We start from the raw sequence: 23,949 nt of genomic DNA on the forward strand, positions 1-23,949 counted from the left end.
ATGGTTAAAATTCCCGCCCCTGTCGGGAATCGAACCCGGGACCCCTGTGGCCAAAGGCCAGCACGCTAATCATTTAGCCATGGAGCCGGCATCAGCTAAGGGAATTATGGTCACATGCCGATATTCTCAAGTTGCGAGCCCTTAAGGGTACCCGTTTCATTCAACTCGCACAGCAGGCAGGGGATGCGGAATTCTATCGCCCCCACCGAAACAAGGTCTTTCCAGTTTTAACTGGCGACACTGATAGCTAATGGATAAATAAGGGGAAATTTAAGATTTGAACCTCTAATTTATTTAATGTCACGCTGTAAGCGCCGTTCATATAATAATAATAATAATAATAATAATAATAATAATAATAATAATAATAATAATAATAATAATAATAATAATAATAATAATAATAATAATAATATAAGGTTGAATTTAGAGGCGAAGTCTCGGAAAGCTGCGAGATAAATACAAGGGTGAGACAAGGGGATTGACTTCCCCCAATTCTCTTAAAATGTGTCCTTGAAAAGTTTGCGAGATAATGGCGCAAAGAAGGGACGAACTTGGGAGTCCAAAGAGGGATATACCTGGGTCATAAGAAGGAAGGGCTGGTTGTGGATTGCCTGGCCTTTCCTGACGACATGACACTGATTGCCGATTCATGGGTACAGCAACAATACAGATCTATTGCCTCAGAAGACATTCAGGCAAAGTGGGTCTTCAAGTGTCTTTGGAGAAAACGGAGTTCTTTATCAACATCAAAGAAGCTAGCAGAGAGATAGTACTAGAAAGGGGAAAGAGATTTGTAAGTACCTCGGCGAGTGGACTGAACCAGAATTATCAGAAAGAGCACCATTACCCATGAGAGTTAACATGTTGGAACTGGCCTATCGACTGATAAACATCTTTTATAACAAAAAATGCTTGTCACGCAACCCGAACCTGAAGCACCACACGTCAGTCATGCGATTACAAGCTCTGTAGCCATAGAGTGTCTTTCACTGAACCGAAGGGGTCTTATGGAGAAACTGGAAGTCAGAGAGAGGAGCGTTCTCAGGAAGATCTTAGGCCCGGTAAAGGAAGATGAAGAATTCCGGAGACGGCAAAGTTCCGAGCTATTGGAACATATAGAGAGGCTCTCTGTGCTATGAAAACGAGAGTCATTTTGTATGGCCATATAGTACGAAATGAAAACCTACAACCTGTTTTCCAGTCAGTGACCGGGTCAGGGATGTAATGAATGAATCATATATAGGCTATTATTACGATGGGGTCGCCACTCCCAAAGTGATATACATTAATGAATGATAGATGCTTCGAAATGAGAATGGAGAGTGTTGCTGGAATGAAAGATGACAGGGAAAACCGGAGTACCCGGAGAAAAACCTGTCCGCCTCCGCTTTGTCCAGCACAAATCTCACATGAAATGGCCGGGATTTGAACCACGGTATCCAACGGTGAGAGGCCGACGCGCTGCCGTCTGAGCCACGGAGGCTCCGTATAATAAGACTGTCTCCCAAAAGACTGACCAATCGCTTGTTCATCCTCTGGCAGAGCAAGAAGATTCGTACCACTTGGCTGACAGAAGCTGAGAAGGACGTTGAAGGACGGGTAATATCAGATCTTCAGGATAGACGGTCTCTACGACATACCTTGAAAGATGTCCATGGATTTCATGAAAATACCGGAAGGAAGGTACCCCCTGGACAGGTGAAATAAATGAGTTACACCGGCAGAAATTGCGAAAAACAAGCGTCGTCCAAAGTAGGCCCATTCGAACCAAGAAGAAGACACCAGCAAGTTAAGGCAGACTGTCCAATAGGATATTTGCTTCCTTCGGGGATAAGAAGACGACATTTAAAAGCCTGGGACACCGAGACGGGAAAGACTTCGTGATGACAAGTGATGACATCCTGAGGCGTGGTCCTCTTCCAATGACACTTGGAAGACATCGTGGTTTCCAGAAAAAAGTCTGAACTCAAAACAAGCAAGGAGTACACTGAAGGCACAAAGTAAGCTCGCCGAAAAGTGTTCTTCTTCTACTACTTCTACCCTGCCGGGCAACATTCTGAGGGTGAAAATTTTCCGATCAATGTGCTAAGCACGGTGTCACAATATATAGACTTGATATTTTAACAATGATGACCTCCAGGTGGGCTAAATATTCCTACATGAAAATATTGGGATTTTAATACCTACGTACCGTATATAATGGGAGCACGATTAATTGTCAATGTATTGCCCCGTATTCGATCACGCAAAACCTTGATCATGAAAAATAAATGCCTAAGAAGTTAATTTATACAGCTTGTTCGTTCAGCATGAGAATTTATGACAGTAAAAGTCTCGAATGGCAGGTAACCAATTTAACAATCGTACGCCATCAAATCTATGACGGTGAATTCAAGCTGAATTTCAATTTTCTTTTTAACAATTTGTTTTACGTCCCACTGACACAGATAGGTCTTATGGCTACGATGGGATAGGAATGGCCTAGGAATGGGAAGGAAGCGAACGTGGCCTTAACTAAGGTACAACCCCCAGCATTTGCCTGGTTTGAAAATGACAAACCACGGAAAACCATCTTCAGGGCTGCCGGCAGTGTGGTTCGTACCCACTATCTCCCAGAAACCAGAAACTTGCCCAGGCGGCCTCTTCTGGACAGGGACCTTGTGGGGAATGGGAAGATTGGAATGGATAGATAAGGAAGAGGGAAGGAAGCGGCCACCGCCTTCTAGCTAGAGCGAGGTACCAAGTCGGCCGTGCCTTATGTTAGGTAACATCCTGGCATTTGCTTGGGGGAGAAGTGGGAAACCACGGAAAACCACTTAGATAATGGCTGAGGTGGGAATCAAACCCTCTTCTACTTAGTTGACCTCCCGCGGCTGAGTAAACCATGTCCCAGCCCTCATACCACTTTTCAAATACCGTGGCGGAGCCGGAAATCGAACCTGGGCCTCTGGAGGTGGCAGCTAATCACGCTAACGACTACACCACAGAGGCGGACATAATAATAATAATAATCGTATGACCTCAGCTACCGTGTGCAGACTTTGTTTCTAATTTGACGCCTTCTGGATCTCTGCTGGTCAATATCGACGTTCCGTTTCACTCTAGGCCTACTAGATGGCAGACAGAGTAAACGCCAAATGTTTCACTAGATATCTTTTACATGCCGACATCGTACGACATGGGGTGTCGAATGGACATTCATTCGCCCTTCAAAGTTCCGAGTACCTCTGCCGGGTTTGAACCCCCTATCTTGGGATCAGGAGGACAACACTCTACCACTGAACCACAGAGGCAGCTTTAATAATAATAATAATAATAGTAATAATAACGTGTGGACTCCGTTGACGCCTGGTGCATGTCTTTCGAGCTGACGTCTTTCTTTACAAGTGTTTTACGTTACACCAACACAGATAGGTCTTATGGCGACGATAGGACAGAAAAGGGCTAAGAGAGGGAAGGAGGCGGCCATGGCCTTAATAAGGTACAACCCCAGCATTTACCTAATCTGAAAATGGGAAACCACGGAAAACCGTTCTCAGGGCAGCTGACAGTGGGGTTCGAACCCACTATCTCCCGAATACTGGATACTGGCCGCACTTAAATGACTGCAGCTACCGAGCTCGGAGACTTGACATCTATGAGAAGTAGTGGTGATGTGGTGGTGATTGCTGTTTTAAGCGGAAGTACAACTCGCCAACCATCGTCTATTAACACTAAACAGAGCGAAAATTTTAAGGGATCCAACAACTTTGAAAAATGAATTTATTGGTCAAAGGAAGGCAAAGGGTACGAAGGGAATGAAAAATTAAAGACTCCCTAGGATACGCAACCTAATACTTTCGGGGACGAAAAGAATTAGCTGGGATATGATAGATGAAATTGAGGTGGCTGGCACAAGTAAGTGGAAGCAATGCCAGGACTCAACTAAGGGGCCTATCGGGCCGAAGTTGAGAGCCCCTGGGGCCTCTTTTAGTCGCCTTTTACGGCAAGCACGGGATACCGTGCGTGTTAGGTCTATGAGAATGATACCTTATCTGTGATGATTTTAATGCTTAGAACGTCACACACACCCAGCCCCTGAACCATCGGAATTAACTAATGAAGTTTAAATCGGACCCGGGACCTCTAGGACCAAAGCCCACAGTATGCTAACAATTTAGCAATGCAGTCGAACGTTTAACCAGTGGTATGTAAGCACAGCCGGTATATTTAATTTTAGATTCATGTAATAAAGTTGGCTCTCGTCAGAGCTGCATAACCACGTGATAACTCCCGATTCTCTGTGCTGTATTAACCTCCACGAAGTTGCAAGCTCTACAGGTGCAATAGAGCTCCTTTCCCTGCTACATATGAATGGTTTTGTTTATGGCTGAAAATCTCTTGGTGGAGTGATCTTTCATATTGATTGTGTTTGGTGCAGCCAGCGCCCCTGTGACAGCCCCCGGAACTGCAACGGTTGGCGCGCCAGTCAACGTCGGGATCGCCTGAGCGTCTGACGTGCGTAGCGCGTGGTGGTGTGTGTTGGTGCGTGATCGTGTGCGTGTTGAGTAGGATTACCATGCCTCCATAGACGAACCGGAGCGCCTCATTCATTCATTGCGGTAAGATTTTCTATCAAGTGATAATTCATAGTGAAGTTGTTCTGTAGACGTAGACGAAGTTATACTGTAAAGTTTGATTTAAATCTGTCAAATTGATAATGACCAGGTATAATTTTAATCATAATAATTTCATAATAAGTAAAAATGTGCCATAAGGACTGAAACATTTAACATAAGGGAAATTAAAAGTATAATTTTACGGCTGAAGGGATTAAACTATAAGACAGAAATAAAGAAAATGAACGCATTTTATACAATAGAAACTTCAAAGAAAGAAATATAGTAAAAATTTACAAATGGGAAAATTATTCTTAAAACTGAAAATTAATATGAACTTCTGCTGTTAAACTATTAAGCAAGGAATGGCAGAAACTAGGGAGAAGAGCATATCTATGCTATATTATGAAAGGAATGTCGGAAAAATCCTACAAATAGGACAAGCAGGAAAGTTTTAAGTAGCTAGTAGTAAGGATATGCAACAGGATCTATCCTAGACTACCGGGCGAGTTGGCCGTGCGCGTAGAGGCGCGCGGCTGTGAGCTTGCATCCGGGAGATAGTAGGTTCGAATCCCACTATCGGCAGCCCTGAAGATGGTTTTCCGTGGTTTCCCATTTTCACACCAGGCAAATGCTGGGGCTGTACCTTAATTAAGGCCACGGCCGCTTCCTTCCAACTCCTAGCCCTTTCCTATCCCATCGTCGCCATAAGACCTATCTGTGTCGGTGCGACGTAAAGCCCCTAGCAAAAAAAAAAAACTATCCTAGACTCTATGGCTTAGTGAATGTCCTAGAAATACCTCAGAAGGCTAAGTTTGTCTATTAAAGGTACATCCTGGAAGCATTTATAGCCTATGGATAGAGTGAGAAATTCCATTTTACAGCAATCTGTACTGGGTAGAGGCTCATTGTAACAAAAAGATTAAACAATATTTAATTATTGCAAGATTTTATCCATTCACCCTTCCAGTATTTTTCTTGAAAGACACTTACGGTAAAACAAGAAACAGTATTAAAATTAGATTTAAATCAGACATCAATGAATGGAACAAAAATTATCCTTAAATTCGAGCAAATTTATTACAAATGATGTGATTATACGTTTTACCTTATTTAACCGGCCACGTCTCTACTGACAGTGGTTGGCGTATTTTAACCTGAAATTTCTGTGTCCATTATCCATTACAAATGAGATTTTATATTTTATACTCCTACTTTCCGGTTAATATAGGCCATTTTTTTTTTTGTTTCACGTTGGAAATGTAGTAATCTGTTACTGAAGTACTGGAAGATTCTGAAATAAAATCTGCATGACGCTACATTTCCTACAGCCCACATATTTTTACAGGGATGAGTAGCGCTGGCCTTCTAACCCCAACCTTGCAGGTTCGATCCTGGCTCAGTCCTGTGGTATTTGAGGATGCTCAAATAAGTCAGCCTCGTGTCGGTAGATTTACTGGCACGTTAAAGAACTCTCACGGAACTAAATTCCGACACCTCGGCGTCTCAAAAGACGTTAGTGAGACGTAAAGCAAATTTCATTGTTATTGTTATCTAGTATTTTGTGTTATGAGAAAGGTCAAACTGCATGCATTAGTTATTATTATCCTTCCCCTCCTGGTCGGGAGAGAAGAGTAATCTATTCTTTAATTCATTATTTCATAATCATCACGTGGGCACTGGGAATGGCTTCGAATTTCTGACGTTATGGTAGGTCCATAAGTAATTACTTCAACACAATGTGAGGTACCTCATCGACACAGTATAGCTAACAAATAGTTTCCAGAAGATTTAGATTATTTCTCTGAAATGCGTATAAGGATAAATGTCAACACATGTATATTGGTTTGCAAGCTGCATTGATGGTCAAAGTGATTCCTATTTAGCTAAGGTGTAGTAATGGTGGTTACTATTTGGTCTTGAACTCCCTACGGCTTCAACAGCGTTGTACATTGAAGGATCCCTCTTGAACCCCAAAACAGTCCTATAAGACTTCTGACCTTGAAGTTGTTAGACCGTCGGAGGAGTTGAATTTTATTCTAGTAAGCGCCATTTTCTCTGCGTTAACGTCCTGTGGTTGGGATATACACATTTCAAAATGTATGATGCGGACAAAGTATATCAGCTCCGTCTCCCTACCAGTTGATGGCTATAATGTTGGTAATATAATGATTGCTACACAGTTTCAAGAAATATTACGGGTATCCTTTCAAACATGTTTGTTATTAATTATTGGGTATTTATAAATAGTCTTTGAAGTTTCCTATTGGGTAGAGGCTTATTATGACTGAATGATTAAATTGTAAGAATTTTCCATTCAACCTTCCGGCCTCTTTTCTGAAAAGCACTTCTAAATAAAGAGAAACGATCTTGAAATTAGGAGTACAGCAGACATCAGTGAATCGACGTCGGTAGATGCAGAGTGGGTTTGGTCCCTTAAGAAGCCACGGCTTGTCCGTGGTCCAACAACTCTGTATTCTGACCGGCCAACCGAGCAGAGGAAAGTTGGCCACGGCTCTACGCCTCTGCATTCGGGAGACGGGTCTGGGGCACAGTGCCGGACTACACGCCTGGCCCCACCTGTCGGCTGTCCTGAGAATGGTTTTCCGTGGTTTTCCATTCTCCTGCACTTAGGCGAATGCCGGGACAGTTCGAAGTATAGGCCGCGGCCGCCCACCCCTTCACCTTATCCGCACATCTCCTTCACCGTAACAAATCTCCCGGCCTGAGAGACGGTGTCATCGTCTAAGAGGCCCGCCTCCCCCTTCAGGGCAGGAATGAAAACGTTTAGTAGTAGTCAGTGAATCAAAGAAATATTCCTTAACTACTAGCGTATTTATTAAAAATCATGTGATTGTTACACCTATAACCCTATTTGGCAATTTCTGAACTCACGATGGTTAGTGTATTTTAACCTGAACCTACTGTGTCCATTATCATTACAAATATGATCTGATATTTTTACTCTGATTTGTTTGGCTGAAATATGTTAAGTTATTCTTTAATTTCACATTGGAAAGCTTTGATAGGACTCTATTTTGTTTTTTCTTATGCGTTCGATCTATAAGTAGTTTCACGAAAATGGTACTGTACGGACCACTCCTCCTAATCTCAAGTATATTTCAAAGAAGCAATCCTAATTACTATCTGCGCACTTTTTAGCGATAGATTTGTGTACGGGTTTGAGGAGTAAGGAGGGAGCGCTTCCGGTTCCGTTAGTACTGCCAACTGAATGGAAATGAAATCTGGAGTGAATCGATAATATGATCGATTGATATGAATTTTCTAAATCTTTGTTATTTTAAGCCAACAATTGTGTCACACACACATTATATAACATTTCTCGATGCGAAGCTTATTCCTAGTGTGAATTATATAGTTTGGCTTTGCTGTGTAAATAACAACAGTACTAGTACGTAAAGTGTACACCAGACGTCGCACAGCGATGCATAAGCGATTCATAGTTTGTGTTTCAAAGATTGCCAGTACGAATCTCGAAGATTGCCGAGGTCGACCGCTTCAGCACTAGGATGTAAATCTATCGCTAAAAAGTGCGCAGATAGTACTTACACTCTCGCGTGTTATTTTGACTGTACATTTCATTGTTTGCGAAAGAGAACTATTTATTTACTTCACTCCACTTCAATGTTCGGAAGAAATCTTAAGGAGTTCAGAACAACATTGAGTGAATTCGTATTTCGAGGTGACTTTATTACAATTATTATTATTTACATTTGGTATTATGTGACATCGACTCCGACAGGTGTTGTAATGACGAGGGGTACGACAGGGCTAAGATTGGGGTGGAATAAACTGTGGCCTTAATTAAGGTACTGTTTAATGATCTGAAAAAGGGGAAACCACGGAAGGCCAAATTCAGGGCTGCATATAAACTTCGTAGGTTTCGGACCCAACAACACTCAATGCAGCTCAGGGGTATTGTACATGACCGGAATTGTGCAGCCATTGCATTGGGTATTATTATTATTATTATTATTATAAAGCACATCCCATTAATTCATTTGACCTAGCAAAATTTACGGATTCTTATGGAAATTGGTGTAGGCCAGTGTGTGTTACTCATATATTCGAAATAATTTTATACCTAACCAACCTCTGTTACCAAAGGACTCGGAAGATTCTTATTTACAATCTCCATGAACCTAGTCTTTGTACAGAGCAGTGTTCTTATTCTATTTTATTTTTACTAGTAGTTTCGTGGAGCCTCTGTGGCTGACGTGGCAGGCCTCTCACCGCTGGATTCCGTGGTTCAAATCCCGGGTACTCCGATTATCCCTGCCATATTTGATTCCAGCAAAACTCTCAGTATGATTTCGTTTCATCTGTCATTCATTAATCATTGCTCCAGAAAAGCGCGACAGGCTTCGGCAGCCGGCACAATTCCTATCCTCGCCGCTAGATGGGGGCTTTATTCATTCCACTGTTGACCCGGTCGAATGACTGAAACAGGCTGAGGATATAGTGCTTAAACGGCACATTAAAATATCGAAAGTTTTCGAGAACGCAAGGCTGGGAAAAGGCTAGGATTGTGAAGGTAGCAGCCGTACAAGTACAGTCTCCGCATTTGCCTGGTGTGAAAATAGGAAAGCGCGGGGAAATATTTTCAGGGCTGCCGAACGTGGGATTCCTCACCACCCTCTCCTGAATGCAAGGTCACAGCTACACGACCCTAATCCCACGGCCAATTCGCTCAGTTGTGGTCCTATTCTCAAGAACATTTTCGAAAACACGGTGACGTTATAGCTGAATGACACCGGGCGAGTTCACCATGCGGTTAGGGGCGCGCAGCTGTGAGCTTGCATCCAGGAGATAGTGCGATCGAGCCCCATTGTCGGTAGCCCTGAAGATAGTTTTCCGTAATTTCCCTTTTTCATACCAGGCAAATGCTCAGGCTGTACCTTTATTGAGGCCACGGCCCCTTTCTTTCCACTCCTCGCCCTATCCTATCCCATCGTCACCATAAGACCTATCTGTGTCTGTGCGACGTAAAGCAAATTCTAGAAAGAAAAAAAATGCTGAATGACAGCGTAACTTTCTTCTCGTCAAGACGTCTGTGATTCGATTCCCGTTCAACATCTTTGCAACTTTTAAATAAGGAAATCGCGTCCTGGTGATGTAGTTGGCACACGATACGCAGATCGCCTACGGGTGTCAAATCAAAAGACGTGCATCTGGCGAGCCGAACAAGTCCTCGGACACTCCCGGAACTAACAGCCATACGCCCTTTCATACTCAAGCTAAAAACCAATACACTTCTGTTTACGGTTTCGCATTCTTTATTCAGAGTAGTTGCAGTGCTTAGATAAGGCTGAACTCTTTTAGTTTTATTGTTCTTAGCGTCCGACTCGTTGGCTGAATGGTCAGCGTACTGGCCTTCGGTTCATCGGGTCCTGGGTTCGATTCCCGGCCGGATCGGGGATTTGAACCTTAATTGGTTAATTCCAATGGCACAGGGGCTGTGTGCATGTGTTGTCTTCTTCATCAGTTCATCCAAATCAGGACGCGCAGGTCGCCTACAGGCATCAAATAGAAAGACCTGCACCTGGCGAGCCGAACCCTTCCTGGGATATCCCGGCACTAAAAGCCATACGACATTTCATTTCATTGTTCTTAGCTATTTATTGCAAGATTTGAGTTCGCAGGTAGATAGCCTATTCTCTTAGATGGAAATGTACTAAACAGTTTGGCCTATGTTGACAAATTGGTCTTAATGGTAGATAGCGTATAAAGCTTGCAAGCTTGGAAATTGGAAATGGTTGCAGTAAGTATGTTATGACAATTAGCATTTCCAACACCAAGTCAATAGGGAAGAAAGCTAGGAGGAATGAATATAAGGTTGAGAACACAAAACTGGAGCAGGTAAATCATGTCGTGTATGTAGGATGTGGTATACTAACAAGGGGACACTCCCTACTCGTCAGCACCGATTTCGCTCAAATTTATACAACATGCAGGGCTTGGCTAGAAATGAAAGTACCCGAAGTGGACACTCCAGATGGCCAAGCGTACAGAAAATAAAAATGAAGATGTTGACGTGGCTCTCGCATCGTATAAGCCACTTACGTTATTGCGTACGCCAAGCAGTTGTTGGCGGAGCGATAAGAGCTTGGAATAGTATTTCGATGGTCGTGGGATCGACTCCCCGTGTGGAGAATGGTTTTTTTCTGTCAGCCTTTATATTATTCATTTTCTAATTAAGCAGAAAAGTGAATAACTTAATTTTTATTTATACGCAAAAGCATTGAAAAGGTAAAAAATTGGGATTTCATTGTCAGAACTTTTTCTACCTGCGCCAAGAATCTATTGTTTGTGTACAGCCGCCAGGAGCAACCTTCACTTGTCAGGTGGAAACGAATCCTACAGCGAAACGACTATTCACGTTTATGGCACATTCTCCAAGGAGCGGAGATAGCCAATAAAGGAGAAAAAGAAAGAATTTCTCTTTGAACACATCGGGAAAGTTCTCAACTCCAAATTTTCTACAATTGTCGGCTCATTAAAAAAATTACATCCTATATGCATTTTTCATATAAATAAATAAATAAATAAATAAATAAATAAATAAATAAATAAATAAATAGATAAATAAATAAATAAATAGATAAATAATATAAATTAAAATAAATGAATAATATAAATCATCATCATCATCATCTGTTTACCCTCCAGGTTCGGTTTTTCCCTCGGACTTAGCGAGGGATCCCACCTCTACCGCCTCAAGGGCAGTGTCCTGGAGCTTCAGACTCTTGGTCGGGGGATACAACTGGGGAGTATGACCAGTACCTCGCCCAGGCGGCCTCACCTGCTATGCTGAACAGGGGCCTTGTGAAGGGATGGGAAGAGTGGAAGGGATAGGCAAGGAAGAGGGAAGGAAGCGGCCGTGGCCTTAAGTTAGGTACCATCCCGGCATTCGCCTGGAGGAGAAGTGGGAAACCACGGAAAACCACTTCCAGGATGGCTGAGGTGGGAATCGAACCCACCTCTACTCAGTTGACCTCCCGAGGCTGAGTGGACCCCGTTCCAGCCCTCGTACCACTTTTCAAATTTCGTGGCAGAGCCGGGAATCGAACCCGGGCCTCCGGGGGTGGCAGCTAATCACGCTAACCACTACACCACAGAGGCGGACAATAATATAAATATTGAGTAAAATATTCTCCACATTGGGATTCAAACTCACGACCATTGAATTACTAGTCGAAGCTCTTACCGCTACGCCAACAACTGCTCGGCATGGGCAATAACGTAAGTGGCTTATACGGTGCGAGAGCCGCGACAACATTTTAATTTTTATTTTCTATACGCTTGGCCATCTGGAGTTCCCACTTTGAGTACTTTCATTCCTAGCCAAGCCCCGCATATTCTGTAAATTTGACGGTGGTGACGAGTATGGAATGCTCCCTTGTAAGTGAAAATGAATCAAGTTAAAGCAAACTTAATGCGGTGAGCTCGCAGTTGAGATCTACAGTATTCTGTAGGCCTAAGAAATAAATAAGCCAGCACGCAGATGAAACTATCTTTACAACGGTCCGTTTCCAGGCCAAATTTGATGTACGGGAGCGTAAGATGGGTGAACTTAGGATATCTTATTCATAACAAATCCTGGGATTTTAAGGCAAGTGCCTATTTTGTCCCTTAAGAAATAATACGAAGGTGTTTAAATACACTGACTGACAGAGCAAATGCAACACCAAGGAGGAGTGGTTCGAAAGGGATGAAAGTTGGGGAAAAAACAGAGACGGCACGGACGAATAATTGATGTTTATTTCAAACCGATATGCAGGTTACACAATGCGCACGGCATCGACTCAGTAGGATGTAGGACCACCGCGAGCGGCGATGCACGCAGAAACACGTCGAGGTACAGAGTCAATAAGAGTGCGGATGGTGTCCTGAGGGATGGTTCTCCATTCTCTGTCAACAATTTGCCACAGTTGGTCGTCCGTACGAGGCTGGGGCAGAGTTTGCAAACGGCGTCCAATGAGATCCCACATGTGTTCGATTGGTGAGAGATCCGGAGAGTACGCTGGCCACGGAAGCATCTGTACACCTCGTAGAGCCTGTTGGGAGATGCGAGCAGTGTGTGGGCGGGCATTATCCTGCTGAAACAGAGCATTGGGCAGCCCCTGAAGGTACGGGAGTGCCACCGGCCGCAGCACATGCTGCACGTAGCGGTGGGCATTTAACGTGCCTTGAATACGCACTAGAGGTGACGTGGAATCATACGCAATAGCGCCCCAAACCATGATGCCGCGTTGTCTAGCGGTAGGGCGCTCCACAGTTACTGCCGGATTTGACCGTTCTCCACGCCGACGCCACACTCGTCTGCGGTGACTATCACTGACAGAACAGAAGCGTGACTCATCGGAGAACACGACGTTCCGCCATTCCCTCATCCAAGTCGCTCTAGCCCGGCACCATGCCAGGCGTGCACGTCTATGCTGTGGAGTCAATGGTAGTCTTCTGAGTGGACGCCGGGAGTGCAGGCCTCCTTCAACCAATCGACGGGAAATTGTTCTGGTCGATATTGGAACAGCCAGGGTGTCTTGCACATGCTGAAGAATGGCGGTTGACGTGGCGTGGCGTGCGGGGCTGCCACCGCTTGGCGGCGGATGCGCCGATCCTCGCGTGCTGACGTCACTCGGGCTGCGCCTGGACCCCTCGCACGTGCCACATGTCCCTGCGCCAACCATCTTCGCCACAGGCGCTGCACCGTGGACACATCCCTATGGGTATCGGCTGCGATTTGACGAAGCGACCAACCTGCCCTTCTCAGCCCGATCACCATACCCCTCGTAAAGTTGTCTGTCTGCTGGAAATGCCTCCGTTGACGGCGGCCTGGCATTCTTAGCTATACACGTGTCCTGTGGCACACGACAACACGTTCTACAATGACTGTCGGCTGAGAAATCACGGTACGAAGTGGGCCATTCGCCAACGCCGTGTCCCATTTATCGTTCGCTACGTGCGCAGCACAGCGGCGCATTTCACATCATGAGCATACCTCAGTGACGTCAGTCTACCCTGCAATTGGCATAAAGTTCTGACCACTCCTTCTTGGTGTTGCATTTGCTCTGTCAGTCAGTGTACGTTGATGTTTGAAAATAAATCCCTTACATTTAAAGAGCCTATTTTACTGTTTTAGTACCTAAAATTCTCATGGCGAAAGCATACTATTCAATTCAACTAATGAAAATCGTAATTTTAATATGACTGAAGTGTTTATAAACTTCAGTGTTTAATAGGTAGAGGATAAAATATGGACAAATGGGCTAGTGTACTGCAGGAGAATCCCGGTTATTCGGTGTTGAAAAGGAAACATCAGGTAATGGATGGGGTAAAAGTAGACTTACCCAGTGAAATTGAACTGAAAACGTAGGTACATTTTCCTGTAGCCCTCCAACATTTATGAGTGTGGAGATATCCTGCCTTCAAAATTATTTTAACAGACAAAAGACAAAACTTGACTGGAAAATTTGGAGAAGATTTTTATGTACTGTAAAGCGAACTAATGAATGTACTGTAGGAATGTTCCTCACAAATAAATAAACACTACTTTATTCGCGTTTACAAAGCTATGGGATGCCTACAGTGCTGTAATTATGTTCAGTGATTTTAGAATTAAGGTCTTAGTTCAGTACTGATTATATTTCATATAGCTGTTTTTGGTAAATGTCTATTTAATTCTGTCATCATTTTTCTGTTAAGAATAGGTATACCAAATTCCTTAAAGTAAAACAAATATATCGGTGTAGTCTAAGTGTATACTGTAATATTTTAAAGTTTATTTTCTATTGACATTTTTAAGACATATTTCAAGTGACTATTTTCTCTTTTAAAAGCCTATTTACTTACTTTGAAAACCTACTTTAGAGCCTAAAATCCTAGGTCTATTCATAACTTAGAAGTCACGGACATGGCAGTAGCGAGAACGGTCGTAGTTGCAACCAGACTGTAACACTGGCAGGAGGGTACTCGGAATGAGAAGATAAAGGCTAAGTTACGATTGAACTTGATGGATGGTGTTGGGGCTATTTGAGGCGAATAATACAATTTGCCTTACTTCACACCGACACAGATAGGTCTTATGACGACGATGGCATAGCAAAGGGCTAGAAATGCGAAGGAAGCGGCCGTGCCCTTATTAAGATACAGCTCCGACATTTGCCTGGTGTGAAAATTGGAAACCACGGAAAACCATCGTCAGGGCTACTGACAGTGGAGTTCGAATCCACTGTCGACCAAATGAAAGCTCACAGCTGCGCGACCCTAACTGCACGACCACTTGCTCGGTGAGGCTAACAATAATAATAATAATAATAATAATAATAATAATAATAATTATTATTATTATTATGTGCGTATGGACCCAATGGATCACGCAAAGCTCTAACGATTCTGTTTTCTGAGTTGCCAAACAGCTCTCATCCTTTCTCTGTGGATCCTTTTTCGTTCTTCTGTCCACTTTGCTCCAGTCTTCTTTTTCACTTCGTTCTCTGGTTGCACTTTCCATCCATTAATTTTTTTCCTATAAAGGTTTCTGTCCGCGGTTTTCGGAGACGCCGAGGTGCCGGAATTTAGTCCAGCAGGAGTTGTTTAACGTGACAGAAAAATCTAGCAACACGAGTCTGTTGTATTTGAGAATCTTCAAATACCAGCGAAATGAGTCAGACTCGAATCTGCCAATTTGGGTTCATAAGGGCAGAGCCTCAACCGTCTGAGTTACTCAGCCCGGCATATGAGGGGAATGGAGAGGAATAGATTAGCTAGGACTTGGTCATGGAGGGGAAGAGAAGTAGAGGGGCGCTAAGGTAGTGATGATTAGACAGAGTTTCTAGCGATTTAAAAATAAAAATATATAACTTAACGTTGCCATAGAGCTAGTTAAATAGAGGATTGTTGAGGCGTTTAATATATTCACAGAGGCTTGCATACTGAATGCTGAAAGGAATAATAGTAATTAACCAACCTGTACGCATTATTATTATTATTATTATTATTATTATTATTATTATTATCATCATCATTATTTCTCTCATTTGTGCATAGTGTCAAGAACATTGAAAATTTAGTGCAACAATTTTGGTTATGTATTTATTGGCAAACTAAACGACTTTCCAGACATTCTGGATTGGCACGAGGACCTGGTTTAACCTTCCTTTACTCGCTCACGGAGATTTCCTCCGGGCCGATAACATTTTGCACGGTACTGAACTTTTGAGTTGAACTGTTGGTCTCCCCACCCCTATACCTTTCTCCTCGTTCATTTGGACTCGTCCTGTCAGCATTTCGGCGCGATCGTGCATCCTGTGAGCGAGTGTGGGATCATTGTTGTGACAAGTGACCTCATCTGGACGTTTCCTCCGTGTGCAAATAACCAAACAATCTTATATTTTGGTGCATATTATTTATTTTCTAGGTCGATGACTTTGTTGTTCTGTTCTTCTAAACGTATTTTAGAAAAGTATTATTTCACATTTCATTTATGATGTGATCGTCGTAGGTAATATCATAAGACCATTCGTCACAGTTAAGGTCTACAGTATTGTGATTTTAGATCAAACAAACTGTGTAAGAGTAACCTACTAATACTTAAAAGGGTTTCTTTTAATTATACCGAAGAACTGCAAAGGAACATGCCAAAACAACATCTGAAAGGACGAAAATTACGCGCATTTTTAGCCCCGGAGGTTACCTCCGTGCGCGACTAGTAACGTAATAATTTTCGCGCGACTAAAGAAGGGCTAACTATATAAAATATTAACAAAATTAAATTTGAACATTATCATCGTCTGATAAATAACTCAATATATAGTCTACAGCATTAAAAATTTGAAATTAAAGAACAATACATTGTTTTTAGTAACTTAACGGGGATATGAAGGGAAATACTATGAATGCAGGTGTGATTTTAAAATAGACAAACATCCGTATCCGCAATACGAGAAAATTAATTTTTAGAACTATATGAAATACGAAAACTATTATTGGATGCCATATATACTGTAAGTAGATAGAAATGAGAACTAACAAGTTTCTGTATGCGATTTTTTTCAGTTACATGCTCCTTCCTATTCTTCACTGCAAATTATTGTGGGCGTTCAGCACAGTGGTTAACAGCTGTCTCTGTGGATCAGTAGTAGTGTGTCAGCTTCCTGATCCCAACATAGAGGGTTCAAACCCATCAGAGGTCGTCCGATTTTCGAAGGGTGGAGTAAAGTCCATTCGACACTCCACGTCCTACGATTTCGGCATGTGTCTCTGGTGACACATTATTTGGTGTTTACCACCGAAATTCATTCAAATTTAGCCGTAGATGCCCAAGAGAGGTAGGATCTACTGTGAACAGCTGGATGGCCTCGTTCCTCCCACTTGACAAAAGTTCGATTCTTGGTGGAATCTACGGAGATATCTACACTTGAAAAATCATGTGGCATAAGGAAGGTGATCCGTTCTTAAATCTTTGATAAGACTGGCTGTTTCCGTTGGCTCTAGAGACGACTACGCCCATTGGTGTCTAGGTGTGTAATTCTTACGTATTACCGGGCGAGTTGGCCGTGCGGTTATTGGCGCGCAGCTGTGAGCTCGCATCCGGGAGATAGTAGGTTCGAAAACCACTGTAGGTAGCCCTGAAGTTGGTTTTCCGTGGTTTCCCATTTTCACACCAGGCAAATGCTGGGGCTGTAGCTTAATTAAGGCCATGGCCACTTCCTTCCCAATCCTAGGCCTTTCCTGACCCATCGTCGCCATAAGACCTATCTGCGTCGGTGCGACGTAAAGTAAATAGCAAAAAAAAATTATTACGTATTAATTAGCTCATGTAATGCGTCATGCAGGCCGGCCTCGAGATCTGGTGGTCTTACGTAGACGTCGCTCGTTCGTTTCCCGGCTTGATCATGGCATTTTTGAATGACAGAAAAAGTTAATTCGACACTCCCTGCCGTACGATCACTGGTGACACATTTGATCCTCACGCTGAAAATTTCTTTAAAACTCAATCACAGACTCCGAGAGAGATTGAGTTTACTCTGCCTTCTAGGAGGCCTGGAGTAAAACAGAACGTAACAATTGACGAAGAGACGGCGTCAAATTAAAATGGCTTCAGATGGTAGCTGAGGCATATTCTTGTTGTTATTATTATTACTAGAATTTGAGGACTGGTTATAGTCATACTCTGCCATTGGGAGAAAATGTGATACTCCATCTAACGGTGAGATAGCAGGCCTAATCTAGAACTCCAGGAATAACGGCCGAAAAGATCCGTTACGCTGATAACGCCTAAGCAAGTAATATCGAGTCCTTCGGGATGAGTGACGGTCGGTTTTAATCCAAGGTCCGCGAAGGATATAGCATCATGTGGTTTGTTTGTACAGGGTTGCTTATAAGTTTAGTTTGAGTGAAAACGTTTCAAGTTTGAGTGAAAATTACGTTTATGCTCGACGATGCCGAAATATTAAATATTACATGCCTGAAAAATTAATCTTAAAGAGGCTCATTATAGTTCACGTTTCATTATGATACGAGTTCTCCACCAATCAGAGTTCAGATTTTAATTATGATGCAACTGTTTGACCAATTAGGTAAGGATAGCATCGCACCTGCGCTCAACGCACTAGCTTCGCACTTGTTTTCAAAATGAAATATGTCGGACACGCACATTGACATCAATGCACCTTCTACTTCCAATATTACAAAACCACCCGGCACATTCACGCTCTGTTCAGTAAACTCAATTTTCAAGCGACATTTCGACAGGAATTTTTGAATATTTAAAAGATAGAGTTATAATTATCATCGAGCATAAACAGTCGTATGCAACTCGCCTATAATGGTAATTAAGACAGTCGTATGGAGATTATAAAAGTCTCTTCGTTCGTTTTACAGACATACTGGTGTCTTACTTACCGCCACTGTATGCTTGTTGCATAATGTACTATTAGAATTCCATAAGGTTCTGCTCTAGGACCTTTCAAACTCCTACCTGCATATTTGATAACGTACCTAGGTAGACTAGAATTACTATGGAGATAAAAATAACAATGTTTGCAAATTAGACAACACTGCCGGTAAATGGTGCAACTACCGAGCGAGTTGTGCGTGCGATTAGAGGAGCGCAGCTCTGAGCTTACATTAGGGAAATAGTGGGTTCGAACCCCACTGTCGCAGCCCTGAAGATAGCTTTCCATAATTTTCCATTTTTACACCTGCTAAAATGACCTTAATTAAGGCCATGGCCCACTCCAAGCCCTTTCCTATTCCATCGTCGCCATAAGACCTATCTGTGTCTGTGGAACGTAAAGGCAATTGTAATACTACGAAATTAAAAATAATGCAACTAATGAAGGAATTCCATCTTCACACACTGTTGACACAGTTCTTTTATTTAGTGACGAGTTTAAAGGGAACTGGAAGTCCAGTTCTTGGCTTAATGTTCAGCATACCGGCTTTCCGTTAAGATGGTCATGGGGTCGATTCCAAACCGGTGCGGGGATTATATGCGCGTAGGGTTTATTCCCTTGGCTTGGAGATTAGGTGTTCACTTCCATCTGAACATATTTGTACCGATCAAGTTGGCTATACATTTTAGATCACGAAGCTGTGAGCTTGCTCTCGGGATATGGTGAGTTTGAACCCCACTTTCAGCAGTTTTGAAGGTCGCTTTTCGTAGTTTCCTGTCTTTACACCAGGCAGATAATGTGGCTGAACCTCGATCAAGACCATGGCCACTTCCTTCTCACTCCTAGTCCCGTTCTGCCCCATTGTCGCCATTAAACCTGTCTGTATCGGTGCGACGGAAAGCAAAGAGTAAAACAGCACAAATTAACACATAAATTTATATACCTGCAACACTGCGATAGTACGTCTATCACATCTCTGTGAGACGTTTATCATATCCCCTTATGATGTATAAATGACGGTTATTCAATATTCATTCGTAATCCTGAAACCACCCTGTCGGCCTATGATCGTCTTTGCAAACGTACCAAAAGAATTACCTTGTTGTTATTCACTCTCTGCCTTCAGAGATTGGGCGATAATTGGAGTTCCAACAACAGACGAAAAGGATTATTTGAGCGTTTGGGCCACATTTTGGTTTGTGCAGCAATACGTTCGATGATAAATTTTCTGTACCCATCACATGAATTAAGTATTTAATGGAGTAACTCTGGGAAGAACAAATATATATTATTTGAATTTAAATTGAGGCAGTGAAATGTAGAAGTAGCGTGCTCTTTCAGGAGTCGAAATTTCAAGAATGATGAATGATGAAGTAGGACACGAAATCAAATGGTACCGTGAAATGTGTAATTCTGATGAATACAGTGAATAAGGAGCTGATAGTGACAATGCAGATGCACCTTTTGAAGAATAATAATGATGTTATTTGTTTAACGTCCCACTAACTACTCTTTTACGGTTTTCGGAGACACTGAGGTGCCGGAATTTAGTCCCGCAGGAGTTCTTTTACGTATCAGTAAATCTACCGGCACGAGGCTGACGTATTTGAGCACCTTCAAATACCACCGGACTGAGCCAGGATCGAACCTGCCAAGTTGGGGTCAGAAGGCCAGCGCCTTAACCGTCTGAGCCACTCAACCCGGCCCTTTTGAAGAAAATGCTATCCAAGACGAGCTCGAAGTCGTGTCCACAAATAGTGAAAACGCAGGTAATTGGAAAACAATATACGGCAATAAAGGTCTCCTTTCATGTACTAAACCCAGGTACAAGAATGAGAAAGTAGATCTGGCACAGTGCTATCCAGAAGCCAATAAACAACGATGTAATAATAATAATAATAATAATAATAATAATAATAATAATAATAATAATAATGGCTTTATGTCTCACTAACTACTCTAATGATTTTTAGAGACAGTGAGGTGCCGGAATTTAGTCCCACAGGTATTCTTTCACGTGCCACTAAATCAACCGACATGACGCTGACGTATTTGAGCACCTTCAAATGCCGGACTGAGCCAGGATCGAAACTGCCAAGTTGGGGTCTGAAGGCCAGTGCCTCAACCGTCTATGTCGGCACGGCAAAACAAAACAAAAAAAATCAACGATGCACTATTTTGTGATGATATCCAAGCATACCAGAAAGTGATTTTGAAATAATTCAGCAACTAGCTGTAGTGCGTAAAAGGGTAATTATTCTGTAACTCATTTTTTATTTCTGTATCTACTACACAAACTCATATTTAACAACGGAAACCGAGCGAGTGTCTGGGTGTTTTTGATCACGTGGCTATGAGTTTGCATTCCGGAGTAGTAGGTTCGAATCTCACTGTCAGCAGCCCTCAAGATGGTTATCCGTGGTTTCCTATTTTTGCACCGGGCAAATACTGAGGTTGTACTTCAATTAAGGACATGTTGCTTCTTTCCCCTCGTAGCCCTTCCCTCTCCCATCGCCCCGGTTAGACCTATATGGGTCGGTGCTATGGAGAGCAAATTGTAAACAAAACAGCAAGGAAAAATATTTTAATCCTATACTTTAGATCAATAGCCCGCCTGGTGGCCATGATCGTTAAGGCGCTGAAGTCTAAAACGGTCTAACACCGAGGTTAGCCGGTTCGAGTCCCGTTGGTCGAAAAAATTTTCACCATCAGAATGTTGGCCGGCAGGGTAGGGGAGGTGGTGGTATACAATTTCTAATCACTAGATTGCGTGCCAAAAGCCTGGATTAAATTCCAAACCTCTCCGCAGTGCTCATATGGAGTGAGGGCATATGACGCTGTTGATGGTGATTCGTCCGTCGGATGGGGACGTTAAGCCTTGAGCAGACCCCTTGGTGCTATTCGACAGGAGTAGGCTATGTGCCGGCACCGGGTTTCACCCTCTCCCTACTATCATATATCACGTCATTCATTTCATCTCTCATTAACTCCTCTGATGAGGTTGACGTCAGGAAGGGCATCCGGTCATAAAAAACCGCCACGACAAATTCATCTCACCTCATACCCGACCCCGTAGGGAAACGGGACAAGGGCTGGACAAACAAACTTTAGATCAATAAAAAGACCTATTTTTACCGAGTTCCCATTGTTCACAGAGGAATAGGAAGGACCTGGGTTGAATGGCAAGACAGAGGATGACTTAGAGAGCAAATATTTACTTTAACAATGATTGGAAATTTAATTTCCTTTCTTAAAATTCACATCGAGTAATTTAATGATATAACAAGGAACAGTTGAAATTTTACTTCAGGATATTCACATTAAATGACGAGCTAGTCAGCACCAACAATACATTAGACTTAGAAGTCCCTAATCAGGCAAAAAATTAATTGGGAGAAACTCCCAGTCGTTAGCCTACATACGAAAGAGCATAATTGGTCCTAACATGTATAATATTATAGAGTATGAGCTCCAAAGTACATAGAGGCTAGCCTCAACCAAGCAATCAGTTGTTATTTAAAATGTCAATTACACTGGTAACCTCTAAAGTGACCCCACTTCATAGTGATCATACATAGGTTGGTCCACACTGTGGAAAAGTTTTCACAATCAGTTTAAGTACTGACGGTTTTACCCAAAGAACCATAAGTAACATACAGGGGCATAATTACTCATTCTAAAAAGCCTTAAGAAGGAAAAAATGGTTAGCCAAAACAGGCCATTAACAAACCACAACGAGGCGAACGCCAGCAGCACTCCTTAAAGAACATTCGGGAAAAGACAAGAACCTAAGTGGTCTTAAGGCCCAATGACACAAGTTAACCCTATGCTACAAATGGTGACTAAAGTGGGACGTTTAACGGCCGAGACAAAGTTTCAAAATTTAGAGGTTGAAAAGCTGTAATCACCAAGCTCAAAAGTAGAAGGGGAGAGTTCCGAGGGTCACCACTCGTGCTCCCGTACATTAAATATTTTTCCACTAGGGAATATAGAGTAAATAGAGTCCGAAGACTGCGCAAAAGGTTCCACATTTCAGCTCACACAAGAAATTATTAGATATTAGATATTAGATATTAGATATTAGATATTAAAGAAACTGCTGAAATCTTCCTCTCGAAACACACGTCGGCACAATCACAAGCTTATGTACTTTCTGTCATTAACTTTTAGCACTGGATCTTCTTCAAGATGGCCACGGCCTGCCTCCTGTCCCTCCCTAACCTCCGTCGAGTCGCACTCTTAATAATCGGAGCAAATCAGACAAGACGGCCTTAAAATGCTTTCCTTAAATTGCTCCGCAGAATAAAGTTCCACGTGAAATTAAAATCCATAACACTGATAGGCTAAATTTACGTACACTCCCCTGGGCTTGATTGGCTAGAGAACTTAGTTACAGGCATGTGATAGGCAAATTACATTGGAGGAGGAACCAAGTGAAGTGTTGACAACTTCGGCACATTAAGAAAAAACAATAACCAGAAAGAAGGTTTACCAACTACAACATCTGAAATATATTCCTAAGTTGATTTGGGCTTAGCCCACTGGGGATCGCTAGAAAATAGATGACCGGGCAAGTTGGCCGTGCGGTTAGAGCCGCGCAGCTGTGATTTTGCATCCGGGAGATAGTGGATTCGAATCCCACTGTCGGCGGCCCTTAATATGGTTTCCGCGGTTTCCCATTTTCATACCAGTCAAATGCTAGGGGTGCACCTTAATTATGGCCACGGCCGCTTCCTTCCCACCCGTTAGGCCTGCCCTATCCCATCGTAGCCATACGACCTATCTGTGTCGGTGCGATATAAAGCAAACAAATGTAGAAAGTAGATGGTAGCGCCATCTAACTATCGGAGAAGAAAGTTTAGGAAATCTTAATATTTCTTGGTCACTGTCACAGATGGCCATAGCGACGGCGCGCAGTTTAAATAGCTGGGGAAGGTGTTACACTGGTGTTGTTTTTTGAGTCATCAGTTCATAGACTGGTTGGATTTTCATTTATACGTAACTACTGCATCCTACATCTGCTCCCTGGTACACATATTAAAAATTTTCAGCATGGATATTTTCAATAGTTGACTAAACTAATATTTTATGTGAGTAATTGGTGACCCCATACTGTGGTTTGTGTCATGAAATTGCCTGGCCTACAAGTTACATGTAGAAACTGGAAGTCTCCACCTTGTACATTGTGAGTTAGTATTGTGAATGTGTTGGGATTACACTTCTATTCTGGAACTGGGAGCATCCAAATATATCGCAAGTTTGTACCTTCGTGCAGTAAGGCAATGGCATGGTGAATAGAGCAGGGTGTGGCCGCTTGTTTTGGAAGAGTTAGCGTTGACAAATGGGATTCAAATTAGGAGGAAGTGAAGGCTATGTATAAGATGCATCATTTCAACTGGTGATGGAAGATGACATTCTAAACAAACATGCTA

General features: G+C 42.7%; 1 protein-coding gene across 1 annotated transcript in view; it reads left to right on the forward strand.

The window, feature by feature from the left end:
* Nucleotides 1-4,508: 4,508 nt before the first annotated feature.
* The window catches only part of LOC136875003 (suppressor of lurcher protein 1), a 1,553,195-nt gene continuing 1,533,754 nt past the window's right edge, over nt 4,509-23,949 (forward strand). The window contains exon 1 of the mRNA XM_068227855.1: nt 4,509-4,604. The gene's annotated coding sequence lies outside the window, so the exon portion shown is untranslated. The remainder of the gene's footprint in view (nt 4,605-23,949) is intronic.

The sequence above is a fragment of the Anabrus simplex genome, chromosome 5, assembly GCF_040414725.1.
Source record: "Anabrus simplex isolate iqAnaSimp1 chromosome 5, ASM4041472v1, whole genome shotgun sequence".
Lineage (NCBI taxonomy): Eukaryota > Metazoa > Arthropoda > Insecta > Orthoptera > Tettigoniidae > Anabrus > Anabrus simplex.